Source organism: Octopus bimaculoides, chromosome 7 (genome assembly GCF_046866305.1).
Source record: "Octopus bimaculoides isolate indiv1 chromosome 7, ASM4686630v1, whole genome shotgun sequence".
In the NCBI taxonomy this organism is placed as follows: domain Eukaryota; kingdom Metazoa; phylum Mollusca; class Cephalopoda; order Octopoda; family Octopodidae; genus Octopus; species Octopus bimaculoides.
The window spans coordinates 92,073,351-92,096,734 of record NC_142934.1 but is presented as its reverse complement, the minus strand read 5'-3'; the positions used below and the strand labels follow the sequence as shown (position 1 = coordinate 92,096,734).

The 23,384-nt window shown below is 39.2% G+C and overlaps 1 protein-coding gene across 13 annotated transcripts in view; it reads left to right on the top strand.

Annotated features, from left to right (window-relative positions):
- Window positions 1-6,416: 6,416 nt before the first annotated feature.
- LOC106867178 (ras-related C3 botulinum toxin substrate 2) overlaps window positions 6,417-23,384 on the top strand; it is a 227,838-nt gene continuing 210,870 nt past the window's right edge. For 3 of the 13 annotated variants that reach the window (XM_089355669.1, XM_089355668.1, XM_089355667.1), the window contains exon 1: window positions 7,135-7,351. The gene's annotated coding sequence lies outside the window, so the exon portion shown is untranslated. Of the gene's footprint in view, window positions 7,352-23,384 lie in introns of all 13 variants that reach the window. The other 10 variants (XM_089355665.1, XM_089355662.1, XM_089355664.1 and 7 more) reach the window with 5 other exon arrangements.

The following is a 23,384-nucleotide window of genomic DNA, read 5'->3' as shown; positions in this document are numbered from 1 at the left end:
ACTCATATGGAACACTGTATTTTGGCTGATCCAAGGAAAGATCCTCTCTGTGGTAACACAACCTGCAAGAAATAGCAGCCAAATGGCCTCCAACTCACCCCTAATGTCTCAAAAAAGTTACCCATTGGATAAAGTGATTGGGAGTTCACATGGGAATAAAATCAATGCAGGAATGTATTGAACAGGGATTTGCTCAATCAGGGTTCTCCTGAAATTAAAAAAACCCTAAAATGTACTTTAGGGAATTTCTGTATGGATGCTTGACCTGCTATTAGTAATAGCCAAATTTACTTCAAGGGACATCTTATCGTCTTTAAAAAGAAGGAACACGTTTGGTAATGTTGTCCTAAATGTCCCTCAAATCAATAACTGCCACCATTTAATTAAAAAAGGCCACAGTAATTAATGTAATCCACTGGACTCTATGTCTAAAGATACGATGTGGAGGTCATGGCTGGAACACCTTTGATGAAATGTCTGCTCAGTAGCCTACGACCAGAGACCTATGATTCCTCCCTCCCTCCCTTCCTCACACACCTTCAAGCTTTCTCATGCACTTATCTCTCACCTCTCTCTCTCTTTCTCCCCTCTCCCTCCCTCTCTCTCGCTTTCTCTCACCTTCTGTCATACACACTCTTTCTCTCTCCTCTCTCTCACTTCACTCTCACTCTCCTTCTCTCTCTGACTCCCATCTCTCTGTCTCTTCTCTCTCTCCCTCTCTCCTTCCCCCATCCCCTCACTTCTGGAGAACAAGGTAGCAGATGTCCACTCCAAGCAACACTTAAACGGAGGGTGGGGTGGGGTGGGATTAGACACTTGTGGATCTGCAATATAACCCCTCTTTAAGCTAGATGCCCCATAGGGGGGGGGTGCAGGAGAAGACTTAAACACTGCCCCCAGGCAGCTAGCTGCTCCACCACTGGGTCTGCTACGAACCCTAACCACTTTTCGCAACCCCAGCGATGCCACCGAGAGTCTGCTTGACTCATAACAGTCATTTTGTACTTCTGCATAGTACCTATTTATGGTAAGCTGAACTGACCTAGCAAATATTCAATAGTCTTGACAATAGACATATTGCAGTATTGGTGATTTATTGACCTTTTGGCTGGAAGCCTGGCACCGTATTGATTCGGTTAGTTGTTTGTTACTCTCTTCTAACAACTACAAATATCATATCTCAGGGTCAGGTACAACATACATACACGCATACATACATATACGCATACATACATACATGCATACATACATACATACATACAAACATACATGCATGCATACATACATATGTACATACAAAGATACATACATACATACATACATACGTGCATATATACATACACACAGACATACACGCATATATACATACATACATACGTACATACATACACACATACATATATGCATGCATACATACATTCATGCATATATACATATATAAATGCATAGATACATACATACACACTCACATATATACACACATACATGCATACGTTCATACATGCATACACACATACATACACACAAACATACATACAAACGTACATACATATACACACACATACATGCATACATATATTCATGCATGTATACATATATAAATGCATAGATGCATGCACACACACTCACATATATACACACACACATGCTGACATACGTGTATGTATGTGTGTGAGAGTGTGTGGTGTTTGTATATATGTGTCAGTGTATGTGTGTGTGTGTGTAAAAATATTTATATGTGAGTGTATACAGGGTGTCTCAGAAAGATTTACTCATGTTTAAAACTCTTCCTGAAGAATATTTGATTCCGGTAATATTACATTTTAAATAAATATTTGCATACGTCTTTTGTCTGTGTGTCTATTGTTTCATTTGTCTATAACAGGTTTGTAAACAAATATGGCATTGAAAACAAAACGTGACCAGATTGTCTTTTTGAAAACAGCTGGAATGAGCAACAAGGACATGACAAAACGAATGCATGCCGTAAAACAGTGTTCAATACCTGGAAATGGTATATGGAGTCTGCTACTACCTGTAGCAAGCCAATTCCTGGAAGAAAACGATTAATTCGTCGCAAACAAACAGTTGAAGCCATGAAGAAGTGAATGAACTAAAATCAGTGCAAGAAAAACTGCAAAAACTCTTGGTATTTTGAAATCATCAACGCCCAGGAATTTTAAAGAGTATTTAAAGCTAACTGTACACAAGAAACAATCCTGGCAGTTAATTTCAGCCACTTCCAAGAATAAACAGTTCAATAGGGGTAAAACCATGTTTGCTGAGATAAAGCATGCCACGAACTAGTGTTGATCTGGTCCAATGGGAAGATCTTCACTGGAAGCAGTTACCAGCAGAAGCAGTTACCAGAATGACAGGCTTTAGGCTTTATGCACATAATGCAGGAGTCTTGCCTGAAGGTAGCAGGAGTCTTTTGCACCATAAGAAGCCAGCTTTACTCATGGTGTGGGCTGCAGTTGCATCTAATGGATCCAAGTCTCCTTTGATCGTCATCAATGCTGGCGTCAAGGTCAACAGTGAAGTTTATGTGGAAATGTTGGATGAGAAAGTGTTACCCTGGACCACAGCAACCTTTGGTGAGTGATATATCTTCACTTAAGACGGGGCTCCAAACCACACATTTGATTTGACACAGAGGTGGTTCAAAGAGCATTTCAGCTGTTTTGGGGACAAGATGATATAACCTCCCTCAAGTCCAGACATCATTCCCATGGACTTCACTACTTGGTCCATCTTAGAGAGTAGTGTTTCTGCCCACTCCCATTCAAATGTGTCAGATTTGAAGAAAGCCCTTCCGTCTTCATAGGTCAAGTTGGATGAAGAGGTGGTACAGTGGCCAAGCAACTCAGTAACCACTCTTTTGCAGGCTATGATTAAGACGAAAGGTGGTCATTTTGAAGTATAATTACTGCAATGGATTGACGATTTACATTAAAAAGTGTGCCAAATTTCATTATCTTATCTTAAGATTACTTTGAATATCTAAGAAATATCAATGGGTAAATCTTTCTGGGACTTCCTCATCATCATCATCATCCTTGTTTAACGTCCACCTTCCATGCTAGCATGGGTTCAACGATTTGACAGAGGACTGGCAAGCCAGAAGGCTGCACCAGGCTCCAATCTGATCTGGCAGAGTTTCTACAACTGGATGCCCTTCCTAATGCCAACCACTCTGAGAGTGTAGTGGGTGCTTTTACGTGCCACCTGCACAAGGGCCAATTAGGTGGTACTGGCAACGGCCATGCTCAAAAAGGTGTTTTTTATGTGCCACCTGCACGGGAGCCAGTCCAGCGGCACTGGCAACGACCTCGCTTGAATGATTTTCTAACGTGCCACCAGCATGGAAGCCAGACAGCTGCTCTGGCAATAAACACGCTCGGACAGTGCTGTTAGTGCTCCACTAGTGCAAGTGCTAGTCATCAAATATGGTTTAATTACAATTTCGATTTTACTTGCCCCAACAGATCTTCGCAAGCAGAGTTTAGTGTCCAATGAAGGAGAGGTTGGCATGGGTGCCAGTCGTCGGATTCAGTTCGATTTCGATTTCAGATTTCAAATTCACTTGCCTCAACAGGTCTTCGCAAGTAGAGTTTTTAGTGTTCAATGAAGTAAAGATATGAATAAGTGAGCTGACTACACTTCTGGCAGAGGTCACAGATTATGCTCTCACTTGGCTTGCCGGGTCTTCTCACGTACTGCATATTTCCAAAGGTCCCGGTCACTAGTCATTACCTCGGTGAGGCCTAATGTTCGAAGGTCGTGCTTCACCACCTCATCCCAGGTCTTCCTGGGTCTACCTCTTCCACAGGTTCCCTCAACTGCTAGGGTGTAGCACTTTTTCACACAGCTATCCTCATCCATTCTTGCCACATGTCCATACCAGCGCAATCGTCTCTCTTGACACCACAACTGATGCTTCTTAGGTCTAACTTTTCTCTCAAGGTACTTCCACTCTGTTGAGTATGCACACTGACATTACACATCCATCGGAGCATACTGGCTTCGTTTCTTGCGAGCTTACGCATGTCCTTAGCAGTCACAGCCCATGTTTCACTGCCATGTAGCATGGCTGTTCGTACACATGCATCATATAGTCTACCTTTGTCACCAGCAGAGGTAAGAGCTCTCTAAACTTTGCCCAGGTTATTCTTATTCTAGCAGCTACACTTTCAGCGCACCCTCCCCCATAACAAACTTGGTCACCTAGGTAGCAGAAGCTATCAACTACATCTAGGTTTTCTCCCTGGAGTGTGGCAAATGTTGCTTTCTGCACATTTTCAGTGTTTATTGCTCCTGAGCATCTGCCACATACATTCACCAATTAGCATTTAAATAGATCTTATAAGGCCAAAATATCCTACCTGCTTTGTGTTCAAGCTAGCCAGATCCAGCCTCTCACACCTACCCTACAATGTCATTCTAACAATAGACAATCCTGTTATCGAAATCTGAAAGATTATTCTGTCAGGAATGCTTTAATTATTCACATTGTTTTCAATTAATTATGTATTATCTCATAGTTTCAAGATTTCAATCATGCAATTGTTTATTTTTAGAATGACATTGTCGGGTAGGTGTGAGAGGTTAGATCTGGCCAGTTTGAACATAAAACAAGTGAATATTTCAGCCGGATGTGACTGGTTTAAATGGTTAAGGGTAAATGCAAAACAATGTACATAAACAAGTATTACATGTGATAGAGTAATCTGAATGCTAAGGGGTGAAATGGGACCACTAGTGTAGCTGGGGTGGTGGTGGTAGTGGTGGTGGTGGTGGTGGTGGGGGGGTTGTGGTCCGCCCCTAGCAGATCTTTTAAAGGGGTGGCAATATGTGTTTTTTTGTGGCGTCCAGGGGAGTGGCAAACGGAAGGGCCACCCTGGGTGGCACGCACTCAAGCTATGCTAGTGAATGGGACCTGGTTCTTTAGAACTCAAATCATAAGAAATCCAATGCTGTACTATCTCTGCTTATCACTAATAGGAAAGCGGGGTAGTGTAATAGGGGGGGGGGGAGATTTTGAGGATTGAGAAAGGATTGACAAATTGCCTTGTTTAATGGAAAGAAGTTTTAGACTTTTTAAGCTTGTCTAACATCATGGAAAGAAAAAAGAATTATATGGACACAAAGTTTATTTTGTCTTTTCATCAAATGGCGTGGGGGCGGTGGGGTGGGGGTCAAATGTTTGCTTATCAGTGCAAGCATGGCTATGTGATTGAGAAGCTCACTTTGCGACCACATGGTTTCAGGTTCAATCCTACTGCACAGCACCTTAGGTGTGTATCTTCTACTATAGCTCCAGACCAACCAAAGCCTTGTGAATAAATTTGGTAAAAGGAAACTGTATGGAAGCCTATTACACACACATATATATATAAGCATAGTTATGACTGTGTGGTAGGAATTTTACTTCCAAGCCATATGGTTCTGGGTTCAGTGTCATTGGATGGCACCTTTGGCAAGAGTCGGCTACTATAGCCCGAAGCCAACCAAAGCCTTGTGAGTAGATTTGGTAGAAGAAAAATGAAAGAAACCCTTCATGTGTGTGTGTATGTATGTGTGTATATATATATATATTAATAATTAATGGTACTAACAAGCATGCTAAAAAGAGCAGTCAAAATGACCAAACCATAAAGTTTCACTTAAACACAAAGGTGAAAGCGAGCAAATAAATAAAAATCCTAAAACCTCCCCAGCCACTGCTTGACAGCCAGTGTCGGTTTGTTTACATCCGTGTAACTTAGTAGTTCAGCAAAAGAGACCAATAGAATAAGTACCAGGTTTAAAAAAGAAACAAAAGCAATGGGGTCGATTTGTTCAACTAAAATGCTTCAAGGTGGTGCTCCAGCATGACCACAGTGTAATGAATGGAACAAGATAATAAAAGATAGATATCAGAGTGCATGTGTACATGTGTGTATATATGTGTACGTGTGTGTGTGTATGTGAGGGGGGGGGGCAGGTATCTGTTTTTCCCCTCACTTGACACCCGGTGTTGGTTTGTTTATGTCTTTGCTTCGGCAAAAAAGATCTGAAAGAATAAATACCGGACTTAAGATCCTTCAAACCCTTCAAGGCAGTGCCCCAGCATGGCCTTAGTCCAGTAACTGAAGCAAGTAGAAGAGATAAAAGATTATATTTTGACGGGGACTAGTAAAAATGTCGATTTAAACAATACAAATATAATCGATTGAAATGACCCACCCACGGGTACATCAATCCTAAAGAAAAGAAAGGTACAGCTAACCCTAACAAGATTTGAACTCAGAATAGAGGAGCCAGGTAATCGCTCCGATGTTGTAGAATTTTAATCACATTGAGTTAGTGCGTTAGTACAGGGTGACATTCATGGGGGAGGGGGTATTTCTTATTTTGTAAATTACTGGTGCTTATTTTATCAATCTCGGAGGGATAGGAGGCGAAGTCGACCATGGCGGGATTTGAACTCAGAATGTAAAGGGACATAATTATATATATATTTGCCCGGCACACTGTAGTCCTTCCATTAGTATTAAATATTGGGGTTTTAACTTGGTTACAAAACAGCAAAAATTTAGGGGAGAAAGTTATATTTGGTCATAGATTTCAATGTCTAACTTGTAATTTATTTCATCGACTCCTGGAAAAATAAAAGACGGTGATTACTCCGGTGGGATTTGAACTCAAAACGTTAAAAAAAAAAAAAAAAGGGACCTAGCGAAACACATGGCATTTTCACCACCGCTCAACTAATTTTGACAGCAGATCTTTCTTTATTAGCATTATAATGTTGGAAAGTTATTGTATTTTTTAAAGAAAGACAGACCGTGAAAAGCTAAATTGTAAATAACAATATTTTAATCTCTATCAACGAAAGAAAGTCTTCTGAAATCGAACCGGTAAAAGAAAAAAAGAAAAGAAAAATAATTCTAAAGAAGATTCCTGTAACCTAAATCCTTTCGGAATATTTTCCCCTATGGTTTAACACAGTTTCTAATATTATTTTCCTTTCCAATTTTTTTTTCTTTTGGCAGTTTCTCGCGTAACTAAATCCCTTCCACCCGTCTCGCTACATCTTGGAGAGAAGTGCGCCTCTGCCTACTCCTCATTTAATTTAACTCCCACCTACATAGACACACGAACTACCGGGCACTGAATGTAAGGCAGTTGCTGATTGGTCGCTATAAATAGCACTGTACCTAACTGGAATAATGGCTGGTTTGTCTTGTGCGAGAGCTGTTGTAGTTAAGTAGTGGCAGTTGTCGTTTTTCTGGATACCTTCTCTTGATTCCTCTACAACATTTCCAAATCTTAAGGACCTATTTATAACATATACATAATAGTTCAGGTAAGTTCCGCTTTGTTGTCTCTTGTATTGTTGATGACTAGAATGGACGTGGGACAATGTAAAAAGGTAAAAGAAAAGAAAAGTAAGAAAGAAAGAAAGAAAGAACGACGACGACGAGGGAGGAGAAGGAGACGAAGATGAATGATGTTCATATTTTGGTCTCCTCATTCCCTTTACCGTTGTTGTATGGTTTAAAGTTCTCCCTCTCCATACCTTGACTGCCTGTCTCTTGTTTAAACTTTGTCAATCGGTTTCGCTTTGTGTGTTCTTTATGTCTGTTTTCCACTCAGCCCTCCGATTACTCAATCTTGCTGATCCTGTCGTCTTCTGCAATTATCATTATTGCTATTCAGCGCACTTGCTTTTTCATGCGTTCGTCTGTGTGTGTGTATACACGCATCATATATGTGTGTGTTTATAGACTTTCACTTTTATATATATATCTATATACTCGAGTAGGATTGAATAGAGAAATGTTATTTTCTTTGTTTCACTTTATAAACACGTGTGCACACACACACACACACACACACACACACACACACACATATATATAACAATGTATGTGTGTGTGATTAGTAGCTGACTCATTGTTACCGACAGCAAGTCTCAGTTTATGACAAACACACACATACATAAAGAAAAGAGAAAAATCCGCATCGACTTAACATTCGATGCTGGCAGCATTTTTGTCTCGAATGATACAATTGTAAATGCCTAATCTTGTTACTTCAATGTGTGTGTTAAATATTGGGGATGATTCTTGTTTCTTAGTAACCAGGTCGGGTTTTTTTTCATTCTTTCTTTCTTTCTAAGTCTTCGCAATCTACAATCACCTTTCGTCACCACACATGCGGACTTACAGCTCATAGGTAAATGTAACCGTTTTACCTGATCTCCTGCCGGCAAGAAGGATTTTTCCTTGTTGACGACCCATTTCTCCCTCTCTACTAAATTATCGATGACAAATCGATATGTCAATGTATAAATACATACACAGTCAATATAGCTTTTTAGATTAGCTTAATAATCAAAATATATTCTTGCTCATGTCCTCTGGTGTCATCATCGTTGTTCCTTAATTGTCCCCATGTGAATTCTATTGTCTACACCGATGGGTTTGCTCCATATTTCACATTCTCACTCCATTTTGTTCAGTAAGACTTTTTTGTTTTACATAATGTTATATTTTTTCTAATATAAATATTTATGTAAGAAGAAGGTTCCGTTACGATATACATGGCGCACATACACACCTACAGAAACACACTAGTTGACTGAATGGTCAGTTTATATAATAATAAACGCCTGATGCAAATTCATATTTCAAAGGGTTTGTAACATTTGGGTACCTAACTACATTCATTATAAAGGTTTGAAGTGGGAATACTGATTGTGCTGGTGTGACATCTTCAGTTGATTACCATTTTCTAAAGGGTTGGAAGGAATTTCAGCTTTCTTCCCATCTTTGCCTTTTTTTCCCCTTGTATTCCGGCAACGAATCATTAAGTTAGCTGTCGCCCTCTTTGAAAACCGCTATTTTTATTTTTTATTTTTGTAGAACGATAATGTAATGAGAAAATCTCACCCGTGTAAAAATTTCAAACACGAAGTTAGAATTTAGAGAATCTCAATTCCGAAGTTTTGCTTTTTGAACAAAGAATCCAATTAATACGAAGACAATAAAAATTTATTGTGAAAATGGCTGTTGTTGTGACTAAGTGACAGGTGATGATGCCATGTGGACTTAGAACGGCAAAGAGGACGATTTTTTTCCCCACTTTCATTATTTAACTTACCTTTTCTATCCACCTACAATAATTACCTTGAATAATCGCATACAACTCTATTTCTAGATTTACTCGTACTCAGTCGAGTTTACGGAAAATTTTAAGAATGCTAAATGCTTATCTAATTACAAAATATTTTCATCATTCACGATTCTGTCTTTCTATATTATAGATCTTAATTAAGGAAAATTTCCACTTATTTATAATTAATGACTGTATATCGTTATTATTTAGCACATGGTTTTTCTTTAACAATTTTAAACCCCATCCTCACAGTATCTACAACATACATTATTTTGAAATAAGTAATTGCAGAATACTTTTCCATTTTCAGCGGAAACTGGAATAATCGTAATTGGAACTGTTTCTACCCGGATATGAGTCTGATATTCTCTTGTATAATTACTGATTTTATTTTTCTAATTTAAATGTCAAATATTATTTTAGATATATTTACAATGGATATACATACTGTTTCTTGTAAATTGTTCCACTACGTAAATCTATGATTTAAAAAGATATCAAATTCACCTAGTTGTTTCCCACCCACGAATAGATGATGGATTGTTAGTGTTACAGGGCAGTAGTTTGTCACTTTTGTCTGTCAATCGAGTCTCACATGCATGCAAATTCCACCCTACCTCCCGATTAATGCCAAAATTCTTTATTATATTCTTTATTGTTTCGTTATCGAATTAATGTACTAAAGAGAATTTATTACCAACACTAATGTTACAGGAATTTTTCCTTCGTTTATTAAAGTTCCGTTTTCCTTCTGACGCAACCAACACAGTATTCTGCCAATTTACACAGATATGAAGAGTTGCACTACTAAATATCGGCAATCATTGCTAAGTGTGTCAAAATATAAAGTTGATAGAGTTAAGACTAAAATTGATCGGTTCACCACCACCATCACCACATGTTATCTTCGCACTAGTCATCTTTCCAGACGTCACTGTCAGATGTAAATACAACTTTTAACAGCATGTACAGCATCCAACTCTCATCAAACCATTAAACCCTTCTCTTTCTGCTACCTTGTAAAATAAATAAATATATTATTTATTACGTGTGTTGTCACATGGCTTGAAGAAATTCATCTTTATGTAGTAATTATTTTGAGCATCAGTTAAATATAGTTTCCTTTGTGCTGACTAATATGGGTTTTACATGACGGGTATAATTAATTCAGTGATCTGACATTGTGTTTGATGAATCGAAATTCTATTACGCTGTCGTTTCCGGCGATTTTGTCTTCGGGTTACGCTGTTCTCTGCAAGTCCTCCAACACTTATCAATGACAACTGGTAGACAATTTACTAATCTTAAAAAGTAAAGAATAATGATGCAAGGCTTAAAATGACGGCAATTAACAATTTCCAAAACCCAAAGCTTCTATTCAGTTAGGGGTTTTCCATATTACCGTGTCATATATATATATATATAAGGATTCCAATATATATATATATATATATATATATAATGTGTGTGCGTGTATTCACGCACTGTTCCTTGATTGCTCATCGTTGACTTCAAATAAAGGACCCCCTTTTTACCGTCATTCGGTTGTCAGACTATAATTATTGTCCCCACCTCCCCTTTTGTGTAATTGTCATTTATTTACCACTAATGTGCAGCTGTACTACTTGACTACCAATGGTGCTGGAAGGAGATACCTTACGATTCCATATAGAATCATAATTCCATGTCTTCGTTTAGTATTCCTTATTGTACAGCTTGTGTGTGGTCATTGACCAGCTTTGAAAACCATTTCACTGTTCAGTGTGACAACTATATTCCTGCCATTGGCGAAAGTCCGGAGGTGGGGGAGAGAAAAGAGGGGGGTGGGTGGGTGATGAAGGTATTGATTTACTGAAAGCATGCATATTCCAGCTTCCTATGGATCGGCAATGATGCCTTTCATTCGCTTCCATTCCCATTGTCAGAGGAATTATTAATAAATTACTTGTTTAATATCCATAAATGTGAGATTTTCTAACTCCTAACGATAGCTGTTCCGAATATTTGCATCTCTGTCAGTTTCCCGTGTTTCTTCTTAATGTGGCTTCCATGTGACTCGATGAATTCTCTAACTTTAACCCTATGCTAAATATTCTAGCGTTATTTATATCGTCAAAGGAATTCCTTACACTTCAGATTACCATTCTATTGTCTACCGTTTATTCATACATTCTTCAAGTACGTTTCCGAATTCTGTTTTAAAAAAAAACATTAAAAATTAAAAGTCGGTTAATATATCTCGCAGTGAATTATTGTAAGATTCTTTCATTATTATTAGTATTATTATTAAATATTTTTTAACATAATACGAGATTTTCTATGAGCTGTCACGTGTTAGTGACTTGGTGAGATGTATATTCAGGTTTAATGCCCTTTAATTTTCTATTTAGTATCTTTTAGTTAATCCTGTCTTGTGAAGTTCTCAGTGACTGGAGTTTTTTGGACAGGTTTTCCATTCCTAGTGGTTCAACTGTGCTTCGTGAAAAGCAAGAATTTCGCTACGAGCATTTTTGCTTTCGTCGCCTTGTGGAGAGTGTTGTTGATAAAACACGACTTGTTGGTTGCAGTACCTGAAGAAAGGTATTGTAGACACTTACAAGAGAAGACGTATTAACTCGCATTAACAAAGGTTAATAAATATGGTAGGGGTGAGACGATGGGTCAGTTGTTTTATATTGTCTAGTCTTAACCTCGCACTCTAGATTTCAAATCCAACAAGGTTTGACTTCTCTTTCATCTCTTTTTTAATTGAAAGTAATGGGGAATCATATAGGTACAAGTTCTCAATCATCATCATTCTATTTTTACGTCTACTTTTCCATACTTGCATGGGTCGGATGGGATTTGTTGAGGCGGATTTTCTACGGTCGGATGCCCTTCTCTTCACTAACCCTCACCTGTTTCCAAGTAAGGTAATATTTCCCCATGATCATATAGGGTTTCACTGAAGATTGGAAAAGGACACTGCTTTTATGACGGTGACATTCATTTACAAGTATCACACAATGTCAACGCCAGGCAATTAGTAACACACACACACACACACACACACACACACACACAAAGAGTTTCTTTCAGTTTCTCTCTCCCAAATCCACTCACAAGGCTTTGGACAGCTCAGGGCTGTAATGGAAGACACTTGTTCAAGGTGTCACACAGTGGAACTGAACCCAAAACCATGTGATTGGGAAGCAACCTTCTTACCACACAGCCATACCTGCATCTGTTCTCAATGTCATAGAATAATTGAGTCAATTGACTTGAGAACCAAAATAATTAATTGGTATTATTGACATACAAAATGGTAAACCTGACTTGGGTGGGGTTCGAACACAGAACAATCTAGATTGATAATTCAGTGCTATCTGACAGCTAAAAGAATTTCTTTTTTTCCTTTTGGTGGTGTCATTCCTCTTTAACTTGGTGACAGTTAACCACTATAGAGGAAATGGTCTTGCTGACAATCCCATATTTATGATTTAGTACCTGCTAACATAATATTGATGTCATATGGAAATAGCTTTACAATAAGCAGTCGTTACTTTTCAGTTATTTTAGGATGTCAACTCATTGCTTTCTCCAACTTCAAAAAAACAATGTCTTTAATTGTGTAACTGTTTATGAGTAAATGTATAGGGCCATGTGTAGCTGTGTGGTAAGAAGCTTGCTTCCCAACCACATGGTTCTGGGTTCAGTCCCACTGCATAGCACCTTGAGCGAGTGTCATCTATTATAGCATTGTTTTCACCAAAGCCTTGTGAGTGGATTTAGTAGACAGAAACTGGAAGAAGCCCATTGTATTTATGTATATATATATATATATATATATTTATAAAATGTGTCTTTCTTTGCTCCCCTCCAACAACTTCACAACTGGTGTTGGTGTGTTTATGTCCCTGTAACTTAGCAGTTTGTTGAAAGGGACTGATAGAATAAGTACCAGGCTTTAAAAAGAAGTACTGGGGTCTATTCATTCGATTATAGTTTCTTCAAGGCAGTGCTCCAGCATGGCCACAGTCTAGTAACTGAAATAAGTAAAAGATAAAAATGACAACTGCTTACAGTTGTATGTCTTGTCCGGTTCTTTCTTAGAAACTGATCAAATGGAATGGTTGATACTTGTTGGAATCCTTTCATATTTTAGCATCCAGGAACTTCGGTGGGGGAGGGCAAGAACTCGGGTGGTGGAGGGCAGGAACTTGGTTTTGAAACGTGTTTGTAACAATTTGATCTCTCAACACTTCTTTTCTACTCTAGGTAAAAGACCCGAAATTCTTCGGAAGCAGGGCCAGTCGATTAGATCAACCCCAGTACGCAATTGGTACTTAATTTATCGACCTCGAAAGGATGAAAGCTAAAATTGACCTTGGCAGAATTTGAACTCAGAGCGTAAAGACAGACGAAATACCACTAAGCATTTCGCCTGGCATGCTAATGTTTCTGCCAGCACGCTGCCTTCCATTTCACAACAGTTCTTGAAAAAACTATGAATGTTATGTAATCTTCCCCACCCTCGCCACTTTTATAAATCTGAGGCTTTGCATTTATATGCGTTGCTCTGGTTAGTTATACTTTCTTATGTTGCCATGGATTTTCTTGAGTAACAAGAATCTTGCTTCCCAAACTTTTGGTTCTGGTTCGGTCCTACTACATGACATTTTAGACAAACGTCTTCTGTTCTAGCCCTCGACTGACCAAAACCTTGTTAGTGGGTTTCGTAAACAGAAACAGAAAGAAGCTCATTGTATTTATATATATATATATATATATATATATATATATATATATATATATATACATATATATATATGTGTGTGTGTTTGTGAGTTGGTATTTCCTTGTTTTGACATTGTGTGATTGTTGTAACTATGTGTCACTGTCATGCAGTTGACATTCTTCAATTCCAGTCTTCTATGTAAACCTGTCCAGCCATGGAGGAACCATTACTTTACTTGGAAACAGGTGAGGGTTGGTGACAGGAAGAGCATCCAGCCATAGAACATCCACATCAGCTAGTTCTATCCAACCCATACAAGCATAGAAGAGTGGCTGTTAAAACGGTGATGTTGATGATATCATCAGTAACAAAAGATATATGCAGTTTTACTATTGGTTATCAGTTCATGGTTGGTATTGACACTCAGTGAAATACAATGGTACTACTGTACTCATTTTAATTTGGTAGCTTTGAGCAACACATATTAACTCTTTTTGATTAATTTCACTTGATTGACAAAAACAGGTTTCACTCCTATTTCACATTCAAATGGTAAGCAATGAAGAGGGCAGTCATCTGTGAAGTAAAAATTACTGTGCCATTAAATGGAACATTCCATCTGTGCAAGCCTAGAAAGAAAAGATTTAAAACTGGGGAAAAAATCTGAACAAAATGAAATTTGGAAAATTTCATAGAACCAACAGGAGTAAGAAACCAGATATAATCGTATAATCCATGCTGTCAGTCATTGGATTAGTCAGTGAAATTTAAGAGAGACTGATAGAAAACCTGATACTTTCAAGTGCACTGAAGTGGCCTTTCATACAAAGAGACTTTGGTTTAAAATACAGAATATCACAATTAAGTATTTTCAAATAACTTTTCCTTATGTAACTTGATATTTAGTATGGTCAAGGCGGTGAACTGGTGGAACTGTTTGCATGCCGGGCAAAATGCTTAGCGGCATTTTGTCTGTCCTTGTGGTCTGAGTTCAAATTTTGCCAGGGTTGACTTTGCTTTTCATCCTACTGGGGGTCAATGTACTCAGCTTACCCTCTCCCCCCAGAATTACTGGCCTTTTGCCAAAATTAAAAATTGATATTTAGTATAGTTGAAAGAAGCAGTAAGTACATTGTTTTTTGTTTTTTGCCCCCCCCCCCCCATTTTGATGGTGCCATAGTGACTCAACTAACTGAGAGTTGACCAGTATGGGGGAATGGTCTTAGTCACAGATTTATGATTTGGTACCTGTTGTCGTACTCTGGAAGTAATATGGAAATAACTCTATGGAAGGATTTCAGGTGGTTTAAAGACAGAGAAACATGTTTTTGATTTTACTGCTGAAGCAATCTTGGCATCTTTGTTTTAACCCAGGCAAATGTCTTCTCCATTTTGCTCTATGACTTCCATTGTTCAGGCTTGACCATGTACCTGTATCTGGAATGCTCCTTTTCAGAGTGAAGGTCACAGGTTTATCTTTTTTTTATTATGGATGACCACCAGGTGTCTCCTTCTTCCATGACACAGATGCTGTCAAAGGGAGTAGCAAGGAAGGGTGCTTTTGCATGTTACTGGCATGGGTGCTGTTACATGTCACCCCTACTCCTTCAGCTATGATTTCACTTGGCTTGACAAGTGTTCTCAAGCACAGCAAATCGCCAAAGGTCACGATCACTTGTCATTTCCTCCATGAGATCCCACATTCAAAGATCATGTTTCAACACCTTGTCTTTGTTGGTTTACTTCTTCCACAGGTTCCTTCCACAGTTAGAGATCAACACTTTACACAACTGTCCTCATCCATACACATCACATGACCACACCAACACAGTCACCTCTCTTGCACATCTAATGCCTTTTATGCCCAATTTTTCTCTCAAGATGCTTACTCTCTGTCATATACGCACACTGACATTGCCCATCCAATAGAGCATACTAGATTCATTCCTTTCAAATCTTTGCACGTCTTCTGCACTCACAGCCCATATTTCACTGCCATGTAGCATACCTGTTTGCACACAGGCATTATACAATCTGGCTTTCACTCTGAGGTAGAAGCACTCTGAACTTTGCCCAGTCTATTCTTTTCTAGCAGCTATGCTCTCAGAGCATCCACCTCCACTGCTGACCTGGTTACCTAGATAACGAAAGCTATCAGCTACTACTAGGTATCCACCCCTGGCATTTAATAGTCTATTTTTTGTACATTTCTAGTGTTTATTAATGTAAATTTACATTATTTACATTGGACAGATATTCTATACATTGGATGTTATTATTTATTCAAGGCACTGCCTGGAATTGAACTTGCAATCTCGGCATTAGTAGCCCGTGCTCTTAACCATTACGCTATATGCTCACGGGCATATAGCGTAATGGTTAAGATAGCAGGCTTCTAACGCCAAAATTGTGAGTTCAATTCCAGGCAGTGCCTTGAATAAATAATAACATCAGCAAAAAATACCTTAGGAGTGAGAACCCAGGGTTAGGTTCAAAATTCTTCCAGGACACCTGATGAAGGCTGGAGAATAAATCAGCTGAAACGTTGTGGTAACAACAAACAAGACGAGGACACATGTCCATCAAATGTAGATAATGTATAGAATTCCTCATCTCAAAAATATAGAATAGTATTTCTAGTGTTTATTGTACCTGTGCATCTGTCACACACATACACTATTTTCCCTGTTAACCTTCCTCTGATATTGCTGCACCTGTTATGTGTCCATAGTTTACATTATGTACACCTGATGGAGTTTCTACTTACACCTTTTCTACATATCAAGCAGGGCCATCTACCTGAAAGGATTTGTAATTTGTCTGCTTTCCTACTTACTAAAACTTTGATTTTTACTAAATTAACTCTGAGGCCCTTTGATTCCAGATCTTGCTTCCACACCTGAAATTTTTTTCTCCAGTTCTGATAGTGACTCAGCTATAAGAACAAAGTCATCAGCATAGAGGAGCTCCTAGGGGCAGCCTGACTTAAATTACTTTATTTCCTGGAGGACCATGACAAACAAGCTGGGTGCTGAGGACTGATCAAGAAAAGTCTTTTCTTGACTCAAAACCCAATTGTAAAAGAGCCGACCACTGATGGCACTTGAAGTGCATAGCTATCCCATGTTGGATGACAGTTATAGATTGCAGCATTGAGCATTTGTCATTCTGTCTCGAATTCTTCTTCCCATTTTGTACTTTTAGGTAACACATAAGTTTTCCACTCTCTCTTTCTCTCTCTCTCTCTTTCTCTCTCTCTCTCTCTCTCTCTCTCTCTCTCTCTCTCTCTCTCTCCATGCTGTCCTGTCAGTGGCTGTGGTTCTTGCCTGGTTCCACATTCCACATTCACCTGCTTGCCTCTCTTTTTCCACAGTTCTTCTTCAGATATTCTTGAGGCTTCTGTGCTTCCTCTTTCCTTTAGGGGCTCATATTGTCCACTTTTCCAAGTGTGTGTGTCCAACAGAGTTTACTCAAACAGATTTTCTACAGCTGGATGCCCTCCCTGTTTCCAAGTAAGGTAATATTTCTCCATGGCCAGACATTTTCTCACAGAATATTGGTTTCAAATTTTGGCACAAGGTCAGCAATTTTGGAGGAAGGGTTAAATCAATTGATACCCCACCCCCACCCCATGCTCAACTGGTACTTATTTCATTGACCTCAAAAGGATGGCAAGCAAAGTTGACCTCGGTGGAATTTGAACTCAATGTAAAGACGGGCGAAATGCCGCTAAGCACTTTGCCTGGCACAGTAATGATTCTGCCAGCTCGCTGCCTTGTTCTCACAGAATATTGCAAATGAACGACACTGCTTGTATGACAATGATTCTCATTTACAACTCTCATGTGATGTCCAGATGGCAGGCTTCTTTTAGTTTCCATGTACCAAATCTACACATAAGGTTTTAGTTGGCCTAAGACTATAGTCGAAGGCACTTGCCCCAAGTGTCCCACACAGTGGGACTGAACCCAAGACCACTTGATTGGGAAGCAAACACCCAGCCACATCTGCTCCTATTTAAATTCTTTTACTTGTTTCAGTCATTTGACTGTGGCCATGCTGCAGCACCACCTTTAGTCGAGCAAATCGACCCCAGGACTTATTCTTTGTAAGCCTAGTACTTATTCTATCAGTCTTTTTTGCCGAACCACTAAGTTATGGGTGGGGGGGGGCATAAACACACCACCATCAGTTGTCAAGCAATGTTGGGACAAAAACACACACACACACACATATATATATACATACATACATACATACAACTGGCTTCTTTCAGTTTCCATCTACCAAATCCACTCACAAGGCTTTGGTCGGCCTTAGGCTATACTAGAAGACACTTGCCCAAGGCGCCACACAGTGGGGCTGAACCCGGAACCATGTGGATGGTAAGCAAGCTAGTTACCACACACCCACTTGGTTTATAATTTAGCCAGGAGAGGAGGGTCAGTGCCCATGATTTTTACATGTTTCCATATTTGGTGTGGTTGATATGGCTGGAGTTCATCATATTTGTATCTGCTTTTTTCTGTCTGATTTGGAATCTGAATGCCAGGTGCCCTCCCTTGTGCAAACCCTTGTTTTTCAAGTAAAATATCGATTCCACATCTCCACAAGCCGAACCACAACCGGATGTTTTGTTCATAGAAGACATAAACACCACTGCTGAAACAGGGGCATTGTGAAACCATGTGGCTACAAACGCCCCCCCCCCCCCACACACCTCTATTAAGTAGATATTCTTTTATTCTCCTATTTGTTTGTCATTTGGCTGGCCATACTGGAGCATCACCTTTTAGTCAAACAAATCGACCCCAGGACTTATTCTTTGCAAGCCCAGTACTTATTCTATTGGTCACTTTTGCCGAACTGCTAAGTTACAGGGTTGTAAACACACCAACATCGGTTGTCAAGCAATTGAGAAATGAGAATATGAAAAGTGTGTTACTCACCCCACACTGAGTAACACCCATTCACCACCTCTGAGTCCCAAGTCCTCTTTAGTCTTTGATCTAGTCTTTCGTTTACGGTTTTCCCCATCGCTGAATGACAACACTCTCTTCTCCATGTACACGTAACCTTTTTCACCAGGGGAAGGGTCTTACAAATTTTGTGGTGTCTGTTCTTTTTTATTTCCTGTGGGGAGAGGGGGTGGGTAGGTTTGGTGTCTGTATGGGGAGGGTGGGTCTGAATGGTCTTGGGTGGGATGGAGTTGGTCTGGGGTCCCACATCACACTGACTGTTCTTCCTCTTCTTTCTCTTTTTCCTTTTATTCTCTCTCACTGTCCATTCATCCTCCTTGTTCCTTCCAACTATCTGTATTTCTTCCTTTTTCTCCTCCATCTCCAGCACCGCTTCTGTCGTTTTCCTCTGTAGAGGGCAGTGAGCTCTAATGTGGCCGTTTTGGCCACATTTAGAGCATTGCGGAACTCTGCCCTTTACCCATACTCTCAATACTATTTCTCCCAACGTCACCATCTCCGCCAAATTTTCCAGCTGCTTTGCCTCTGCTTGTATGATGATTTCCAATGTTTTTCCTCTATCTCCTCCTTCCTCCGTCTCTGTGGTGTGGAGGACATCCACCTCCTCCTCACAACCAATGAGGACAGCTGCTGCAACACAAGCCACTTTTATATTGGGTGGGATTCCTTCTACCCTCACCTTAGAAGTCTTTCTTCCAAGGTACGTGGGTAGAAGTACTACTTCCTCCGTTCTCACCGTTGTACTCGCCAGCCTCTTTGCCTCCTCCGCTGTCCTAATCTAGACAACCACCATCCCGTATCCATTTCCTTTCGCTATATATATGTCACTTCCTTCAAAAGCTCCTTCAATGCCTTTTCTACTTTTTCCATCTCTCTCTGCTCCATCTCCCTCCTCTCCACTGAGTACACCTTGTAGGTAATGGTCTTCTTTTCCCCCTTTTCGGGGGTAATTACTTTACATCACTATCCACCTTCTGTGTCATCTTCCACAGTTCCTTCAGTCCGGTTAGGTCCAGTTCCCTTTTCTTCACCTCTGCAGCCTCAGCAAAACTCTTTACTCTTTCCAAATGCTCATCCATTCTATTTACCGCCTTAACGAGCTCCTCCTCAGCTGAGGACATCTCATACTCACTAAGGTCTGAATACATTCCTTTCCACTGGTACGATACTCACTAACAAACTGCTGCCAAGCAGCTCAGGGAAGCAATCTTCTTACCACACAGCCACTCCTGTGCCTATGATAGATTTTTGTGCAGTTTCTGTCTGTATCTCTCACAGGGCATTGGTCTTCCTGATGCTTTGGTAGGAGACATTTGCCCAAGGTCCCATGCAGCAACATTCATTCTGAAGTCCCATTGTTGCGAAATGAATTTCTTTTCTCTCCCAATAAATGCTTTCTTCCCACAATATTGGTGGAGGAAAAAGTGCATACAAGAGAGACACGTGTTAAATGTACTTGGAAACATTTGAAATTTAAAGAGAAGTTATGTAAAACAGAAAATTTATGAGGCTGAATGGTTGTGAGTTTGAAGTGTTGAGCTGTTAACTGCTTGGTTATAAGTTCAAATATTATTACAGCTTATGTATTGTTTTCCTGAGAAAAAAATATCTAAATCTGTTTGCTCTACTTTGCTTGAATAAAAGAGAAACAAACTCCACTGTTGATTCTCAGTCAAATATTTAACTATAAAAAGAATATTTAGCCATAAAAATAGTTGTTCCAACAAATTTAACCATCTCACTTATGGAAGTGGTGTAAAAAAAAATAGATGCATAAAAGAATATAATTTGTTTGTAAGTTGTCTTAATGACCTGAATGTTTATATGTCGTCATCATTTAAAAAAAAAATTTATCCAAGCAAATGTTCTAAAACTGGATGTCTTTTCTGATGTCAATTGTTCCTTGTCATGTAAGGTACTGTTTTTCTTTTCCAGTGTGCTGCACCTTGGGCTAGTGTCTTTTAGTATAACCTTGGACTGACCAAAACTTTGTGAGTGGATTTGGTAGCTGGAAACTGAAAGAAGTTGTGTGTGTGTGTGTGTAAACATGTCTAAACATCACGTGAGGTTGTAAATGATTATTGTCATATAAATGAGGCTGTTTGTTACCTGTCATCTGAGAAAAAGATGTTTGATCATAGGGAAAATGATACCTTGTTTGGAAATGAGTGAGGTTTAGTGACAGGAAGGGCATCCCACTGCAGAAAGTCTACATCAATGTATTCTGTCCAACCTCAACAAATATGGTGAAATAAATGTTAAAATGACAATGATAATGCATGTGTCAAGCCACCAAGGTACAAGAAATAAACAAAACTCATTTCTGTCCTGACAGTGCCAATATGAAGTCATGTGGAGGGAGAGACACACACACACACACACACACACTCTTTCTTAGAGTCACCATTGACTAAATTTCACTTGCAAGGCATTGGTCAATCATGAGGTTTTACTAGTATGGTTGACCATAAAGTCATGTGTTGCCAAAACAGACATCTTAGCTACAGATCCATGCCTGTCACTTATTCAAAACTGTACCAATGACATTTGTATTGTCATACTTTTGAATATTTATTTATTTGTTTTTACTTTAAGGATGAAGTTAAAAATAACTTGAATGAAAGCATTTAATGTGTCACTTCCTGTTGTTTGAATGGTAAATCCATTTTTCAGTCTCATGAGAATGAGGAAATGCTGAAATTCTCTAGAATTTCTCTGATAGGTAGGCTTCTTATTTTAAGAATTAATACTATAATACATTTATCAAGGCATTGAGCTGGTAGCGAGCTGGCAGAATCGTTATCACGCCGGGTGAGATGCTTAGAGGTATTTCATCTGCCGTTACGTTCTGAGTTCAAATTCCGCCGAGGTCGACTTTGCCTTTCATCCTTTCGGGGTCGATTAAATAAGTACCAGTTATGCACTGGGGTCGATATAATCAACTTAATCTGTTTGTCTGTCCTTGTTTGTCCCCTCTATGTTTAGCCCCTTGTGGGCAATAAAGAAATAAGAAACGTTTGAGCTGGCAGAAACATTAGCACGCCAGGCAAACTGCTTAGCAGTATTTCATCTGTCTTTATGTTCTGAGTTCAAATTCCACCGAGGTTGACTTTGTCTTTCATCCTTTCAGGGTTGATAAATTAAGTACCTGTTGCATACTGGGTCAATCTAATCGACTGCCCCCCCCCCTCCTCAGAAATTTCAAGCCTTGTTCCTACAGTCGGAAAGACTATTACAATACATTTATTTTAATATATCTACTTTTATATTTTATAAATGAACTTAGATTTAGGAGAAACTTCGATAATTACCTTTACCTTTATCTTGCTTATTTTAGTACAATACATTCATCGTCATAAGAATCTTTTTTTTTTTATCTGTGGCTTGTTTCGGTCATTGGACTGCAGCCATGCTGGAGCACCACCTGGAAAGGTTTTACTTGAACAAACTTACTCAATACTTATTTTTTAAAAATCTGGTATTTATTCTAACATGTTCTTTTGGTGGATCACTAAGTTATGAAGATGTAAACAAACCAACACCAGTTGTCAAGAGGAAACTTGGAAATTTTTACCGTACCGTTGCTTCTAGATTTTGGTAGTGAGTTGTTCTTACACTGCAGTATATTTGTTTACAGTTTGGTGAACTCAACTATTTCAAACTTTGGCTATAAACATATCACACACTACCTGAGACTATGAACTGCTTATTTTTCAATTTGTTGCCTGGTGTCCCCTGTCAATTTGAACATGCTCTGTACAAGTCTCTTTTGCTGTCAGTTATTGTTTAATACGCACTTCCTTGACTGATGTTTTTAGTTCAAGATCCACTCTTTCATTCAAGAATCTACACTTACAATATTTCCAACTGCTTGATTTTCACATTTTAGGCAACCCCAAATATTTACTAATTACAAGTTTTGTTCTTTTCCACTATGTTACTATCTCTTTCTCTCTCTACCCCTATTCTTTACAAGTTGAATTGCAGAGGAATTATAATGTGCAAAACCTAGCTTGCTTCCCAACTGTGTGGTCTTTGGTTTAGTTCCACTCTGTGTCACCTTGGGCAAGTGTCTTTTACTATAGCTCTGGGCTGACCAAAGCCATGTGGATTTCGTAGACAGAAACTAAAGATGTCCGCTCTGTGTGTGTGTGTACACCTTTGTGTAGACATCATGTGATGGTATAAAGGAGCATCATCATCATCATCATACAAGTGAGGTTCATTTCCAGTCTTCCATGAAGAACTTATCTGGCCATGGGGAAATATTACCTTGCTTTGAAATGGATGAGGGTTAGCAACAGGAAGGGCATCTGGTCAGAGAAAATCTGCTCAATAAATTTGTCTGACCCATGCAAGCATTGAAAAGCAGATATTAAATGCTGATGGTGATGGTGATGATGGTGGTGGTAATGGCGGTGATGGTGATGATGATGATGGTAATGATGATGATATGGGGCATCTAATGTTGTTTGTGATAGATGGATATCCTATCCAAGAGGCAGATTTGTTTTCCTTTGCAC